Raw genomic sequence first — 6,974 nt, 5'->3', positions numbered from 1 at the left:
GAAAACAATGTTAATTGAATTCCTTAATTTCATATTTCTAAATACTTGATGCTTTGATAAGCCTTTATCTAAACTTCTTAACCTCATAAACCTTTGCCTTTGAAAGCTCACATGTGTGTCTAGACAAATTCAGAACTTATGTTACTAAGTCCCAAATGTTCAGACTCATTGCCAAATCTCACAATTCGAACTATGGAAAGGGATGTCGTAACCATAATCAAATTTGAGAATATAATTTTCACAATTACCATCTTCTTAAAATCTCTCTTAGTGAAAGCATTTCCTCACAGTCATTTTCATGAAGGAGGGAATCTTATGACACTTAGATTTTATGGTGTATGAGTTCTTATCCATGTGAATTTGCCAAAACCAAAGTTTACGACAAATCCAAACTCATATGGACTGAATTTCTTAATCTTGATTTCTTGCCTTATGGTAACACGAGTGCCCACCATGTCTTCCCAGTAGTTTAGCAACTTATCCTTACATATCAATGTACTTTCCATCGATCAAGGTACTTTGTCTTTATGCATTCAAATGAGAACTCATAGAACTCACATACATAATTAACTCAATTGGAATGGCACAGAAAACAAAATAATGTCACACGATAGGTTGCAAACCTCAAGTCGTGTGCTAGTGGTGATCGATAAGGTTTATTCTTGATCTGTTCTTGAAACTTTTCCAAGATCATTAAAACTCCCACTGACTCCTTGACATATAAAGTTCTCTTGTCAAGAAACATTTCTTGACAGACAAATATTCAAGAGTTAGTGTAGTTACTATCAAGACAAAACACTTGACATAATAGGTCCTAGTTGGTCTTTGTCTTATCCAAGACAACACAACTTACCAATTTCAAATGCGCAAGAATAAGAAAACTTTTCCAAATTCCACATTTTTTGAGTGTTATAAACCTTCTTAAGACTTTGTGTAACGCCCGTGTTTCTGGGCTTGCCATTTTTAGCAATGTAATAGTCTAGGTTAACCTTTGTAACTAAATTTGAAATAATAAAAATGCATTATTTGTGAATTATGTGATTTATGTGTTTATTTTCTTGATTTTTATAATTTAATGAATTAAGAATAAAATAAGCGTCAAAATTAAAGTGTGAGATAAGCCCGATATCTTTGCATAAAGTTGTAGTGGTCGAAACAAGGATTCCGGAGATATAAGGAATGCCAAAATCCGAGTTATAACGAAGAAGTTATGACCTGTCAAAGTTTCGCGACAGAACCGGCACGACGTCGAGTGACGTAAAATATGAATTTAAGATAGAGCGATATTTAGCCTTAGCGATCTAAACGAAAGTCGTAGATTTCGTTAAACCGAGAGCGTGCATAAAAGGAACGCCCAAATCTATCTTCGTATGAGGAAGTTATGATTTTTCTAAGTTTCGAATTAGCAGTATGCAGCCCGAATACTCGATTTGAGATCGAGCGGTTTTTAGCCGAAACAATCTAAATAAGAATCGAAGATCTCATTGTTAGTAGCGAAACGATGAAAAGATAGGCGAGAACGGACGTCGGACGAAGAAGTTATGATTTTATAACGAAGTTTTCCTGTCTGGGCCTTCTAAAAATAAATAATAAAAAATAAAGTCAAAGTTAGCCGACGGAGTCTAAACGAAAGTTGTAGAGCGTAGTCTCGCCTACGCGTGGATATAAAGAACGTCGAAAACGGAGCTCGTATGCGAAAGTTACGGAATTTAGAAGTTTGATGAGTCAAATTACGCCCAACATAATTTGAGTACACCCCGCGTACTCAGGTGGATGCAAGTTGCCTGACCAATACTCGAGTGCCACAGATCGACGCATGCAGTGATGTCAAAGTACGCCCTGCGTAATTTGAGATTACGCCCCGCGTAATCCCAGACCCTCAGCCTATAAGTAGAACTCGAAATCAGCCCTTTTCTCTTGTTCAAACTCTTCCCTCTCTCTAAGTTTTGCCTCGATTTGCGTGCCAATCATATCCCGAAGCCCCGGTATCATTCCCGAGCCCCGAAGCAAGATCCGAAGCCCCGAGGATCCCGAAGAGCGTTATTCCCGAGCCGAAGCTCTGCCCGCGAGGAGTTCGATTTTGGTGAAGATCTTCCAGATCTATCGAAGTATACTACTTCTATAAGCCGTAGTGATGTCGGGTCATCTTCTGATCAAGTGAGTGTGTAGTTACCTTCTTCCAACACATTATTATAAAGTATTTTATATAAAATACGTGCTATGTGTATATATTTTGTTGTTATATGTGTGAATGTATATTCACTCTCTTCTATCTCATAGATATGAGTTATTCTCTATGAAATACGTGTTATGTGTGTGTGCCTCATCTGTTATGTGGAATATGTATTGATTAAAGCATGCTATACAGGTTTTAAACTATGTATAAAAATGTATATTTCTATCTACTAATATGTTGGGTAGAACATGGGTAGATAGTTGGTGTGTAATAAACAGATGAGAGGCCTCGATGTTGTTTTGATTTAGTCATCTAGCGGGGTTTAGATGACGACCACAGACTTTTCTAGACAGTCCTGTGGAACACTAGCAGGCTCGCCACCTGTAGGTGTTAATGAACTTGGGTGTTCATTCGCTGTACTCCATCCCCCCATGGTTGCCTTATTTGACATATATTGTCGGGAAACCCCCGCATGCATGTGTTGTCGCCCCGATGAAATATTCTTAGACTAGGTCCCTTGTGTTAGTTATTTTAGGGACATAAAGTGAGAATAACGGGAATGGGTAATTGGGTTATCGTTGGTTGATGATGTTGGATTAGTGTCTAAGTCCATAACTATTTTGGTATGTACTTGACCCGATTATGAGCATGGTCCTTTTGGGTTGCCTTTACCATAGCAATATGTAGGATGATTTAAGGAGAGAAAGGTTTAAATATGATTTATTAATATATTATGAGAATAATATATTAAAGGAGAAATCATATTGTTTAATTAATATTAGTCAAGAATTAATTGTTAATTAATTTTGTGGCTAAAAGAGATTAATTAAACTTAGAGGACTGAAGTTGTAATTATAAGATAATTATAATTGGGCTACGGATCACCTAATAATATATAGGTTAGACGAATTCTATGGGAAGCCCATTAGAAATCGTCCAAGGGATATGTTTAAGGAGTCCATGGGCTGCTTAGGGCCTAAGCAGTCAAATTAGGGTTTCCTAGTTGTAAACCCTAATAGCCTACATGTATATAAAGGGCCCCTATGCCCCAAAAACGTGGACAACACTTCCATTAGGGTTTCCAGCCGTTTTTGGTGTCTCTCCTCTCTTTCCTCTTCATCCAAGTTGCTTAGTGGTGTTTGTGACTCCATTAGAGGTGCAGCATTTGAGGCACTAAGCTTTTGAAACCAATCCAAGCAAGGAATTGATTGTTATTGCTATATAACAATCAAAGGTAATTCTCTAAACCCTAATTCAGTTTATAATATGTTAGATCTAAGTTTATTAGTCTTGGATTCAAAGCATGTACAATAGAGAAACCTAGATCCAAGCATTAGGGTTTGTATGAGCACATAGGATTGTTCTTATGCCTAAAACCCATCAGTGGTATCAGAGCCTTGATTGGTTTCAGTTGTATTTGATGCTTATATGTTTTATGAATTTGACAAATTAGGGTTTATGGCATGTAAACCCTAAGGCATGGTGTTTTTCGCAAATTAGGGTTGCAAAACCCTAGTTGGCGATTTTTGATAAGGTTCTTAAATTTTTTTTTGCCTAGCCTCCAAATTTTGAAATTAGGGTTAGGAAACCCTAGGGATTTCGAAAATCCCTTGCCCCCCAAGATAAGATCCCAAGATTTTAGGGATTTGGATATTGCTATCTTTGTGATTATCAATTTAATTGTTTAAACTGGATAATTGAAGATCTTGTATTATCCTTTCCATACATTTAAAAAAAATAATAAAATGAGATTAAGTCAAATATAGATAATCTCCAAATTAATTGTTTAATTTGAATTATTTGTCATTTGATCCCTTATGTTTTGGAATGTTTCAAAACCTGCCCTCAAGTTTTGGAATTTAAAATTTGACTAAAAGTTTAATTTTGAAATACTAAATTCTAAAACCCTAGTAATTTGAAAAAGTTCAAATCACACCCTTATGGTTTTATTAATTAATTAAAGTGTATAATTAAAAGTGATTTAATAAACCCATAAAGTTTTGGTTCACATTTAATTAAATTAAAAGTATATTTTTACTAAGTTAAACCACCTAGTATTTTAAAAGTGTAAAATACACCCTATACTATATATAACATTAAAAAGTCTAATATTATATATATGTATGAGTAAACAGTCAGTCTTGCCGTTAGTAGGCCTCATTCACGAAGCTGGTCTATAAGGGGTGTTTAAGGAAATTGCCTATAAAATGGCGATTGAATGGGTATCCACTCTTACCCACCGCACTCTTGACTAGTGGAGGGTCGTTAGCCGAACGGGTAGGATAGGACAGAAACCTTCCATTATAAGTATAATGAAGTACAAAGTAACTAAATGCTTTTTCAAATTCCCAAATCATAGTTACTTTAGGAAAAATGTGAAATTGTATGCTAATCCATAGAATTACACTTCGTACCCCTGTCAAACGTTAGTGGAGCGTGTGTGGTTAACCGGCACACTAATTTGGGGATGACATTGGTAGCGAAGGGTGACTCGATGTTTGTCATAGATCAATGGAGCGTGTGTGGCTAACCGGCACATTGATTAGGTGATAGTAGCATTGGGTGCACCACGTGATTCGTATGGTTATTCACACCTTGTTTGTGATCCTCGGCATCCCAGTCACAAATAGTAGGGCATAATCGAGATTAAACATGCCATTGAAAAGTTCAATGAATCTCAAAAGATCTAGGAGTTTCAATTCATTTAAAACTTAATCTTCCTTTTCGTTTTTCATGGTGGAAATTGGTAAATCGTCTTTTACCTACCTTCAAATATTCTGCAACTAGATTACGGCATCCCTCTTCTAGGTTGTAGAGTATTGTGTTGGATCCTAGCTTGATGTTTCATATGGGTGTTACATCAAGAATTCTAATCAACATAACTTGAATTTTCTACCGTTTTGTAGATGTCTGAATCTTACAATGGTCTTCCCAAATCCTATGGAACAAGTTTTCCAAATGAAGATGACGTTCCGAGATATGATCAAGGAAATGAGAGTCATGCTTCACTTCCTCCACCTCCTCCAATTGTTCTCCCTGACCCACAAGTTCAAAGGCTTGAAAAGTTCAAGCTCACTCAAGCCCTTTTGGCGAGTAAACACGAAGATGGGAAACCTGTTTGTGCACACGTCTTAGAGATGAAGTCACACATTGATAGGTTAAGCATGTTGGGTGTCGAGATTTCAAGTGAGTTGGCTGTTGACTGGGTTCTTCAGTCACTTTCTGAATCATATAGTGAGTTTGTTAGAGAGTACTATATGATGGACCACGACGTGACCCTAATTGATCTCACCTATTTGCTTATAGTTGCTGAATCAGCAATGATTTGGCGTGCTGGTCAAGCAAATTTGTCTAGTGAATCAAACTCCCAAACTTCAATGGACACTGGCAACATTGGAAGTCCAGAAAGAACTAAGTCTGTGATTGTCCGATGTGCTGTGCCAAAGGAGTCCATTTGCTTTTATTGCCAAGAGAAGGGACATTGGAGACGAAGCTGCCCAAATTACCTGAGAGATCTAAGAGATGGGAGAGTCAAGTCGTTTGGCTCCACTTCAGGTAAAATCCATTATCTAACTCTTTTAAGTTCTTATTCTAGATTCTTAATACATGATGTGATAAGATTGCATTTTGATGTTTTGTAGAATCGAAGAAAAGAGAGGAAGCTTAAGGGAAGAAGTGAGCTGAATCTGATCGTGAAGAAATGGATTTCGATCGCATTACTTGAAGATTGGATTCTTGAGCTACTACTTGGAGTTAGAATAGATTGTTAAGAAATATGTAATAACGTAGTTTTTCAATTGATTTGAATTGTAAGGACAAAATTTTTCCGCAATAAAATGAATTTTGACTTTATCTTATTTATTTATCCTTGCAATGGCTTGTATGAAAGAATTAATGTTTGAATGTTTCTATTATTAGCAATATTGGATTTGATTCTTAATTGTGTTATTTGTGGAAATGTCAAAATTTTACCAAATAGGGAGAGTTTCTCATCACCCAAGTTTCAATTGGACAGAAACTTGGAATCATGCAATGTGCATTGTATGATGAATGAAAAACTTTCACATTTGGGAAACTTAGACTAATTCTTTGGCAAAGTGTCAATTGAAGGACTAGGAGATCGAGTACACTAGGTCGTACGTTGATCAAGTCTACCACAAGAGTGACAAAGATATTCGTAATGATTTACTAAAGTTTAGTAAATATGGTTATACTTATAAGATTAAGTATAATTCTAAGTTGATTGAAAGAGTTTCAATGAATAGTAGAACGAATAAAGAAGAATCAAGTAGGCAGAAAGATAAAAGTTTCTCTATTCTAAGAAGAAGGGAGAGTACCTTTTATTGTGTTTTATGATAAGTCTTTATGATTAAGAACCATGTCTCAATTGATCCTCTAAGTGAGTCTTAGTGCAATTTCATGTCTAAGAAGAGGAATCGAGAATTGTAGAAATGGTTAAATCAAAGAGTCAATCATACTTCGTTCCAATATCAAGTCTTAGAGTCATACTCCAAGATTGTGACATTGAGTGACAAGTCTTAAGTAGGTTTATAACAGTCATCAAATGTGGAATTTGGAAAAGTTTTCTTATTCTTGCACATTAGAAATTGGTAAGTTGTGATGTCTTGGATAAGACAAAGACCAACTAGGACCAATTTGTGAAGTGTTTTGTCTTGATAAGAACTACACTAACTCTTGAATATTTGCTTTGTCAAGAAATGTTTCTTGACAAGAGAATCTTATATGTCAAGGAGTTAGTGGGAGTCTTAATGGTCTTGAAAGGTTTCAAGAACAAATC

The sequence above is a fragment of the Lactuca sativa genome, chromosome 8 (genome assembly GCF_002870075.4).
Source record: "Lactuca sativa cultivar Salinas chromosome 8, Lsat_Salinas_v11, whole genome shotgun sequence".
Lineage (NCBI taxonomy): Eukaryota > Viridiplantae > Streptophyta > Magnoliopsida > Asterales > Asteraceae > Lactuca > Lactuca sativa.
Note: the sequence above shows the minus strand (reverse complement) of the source record.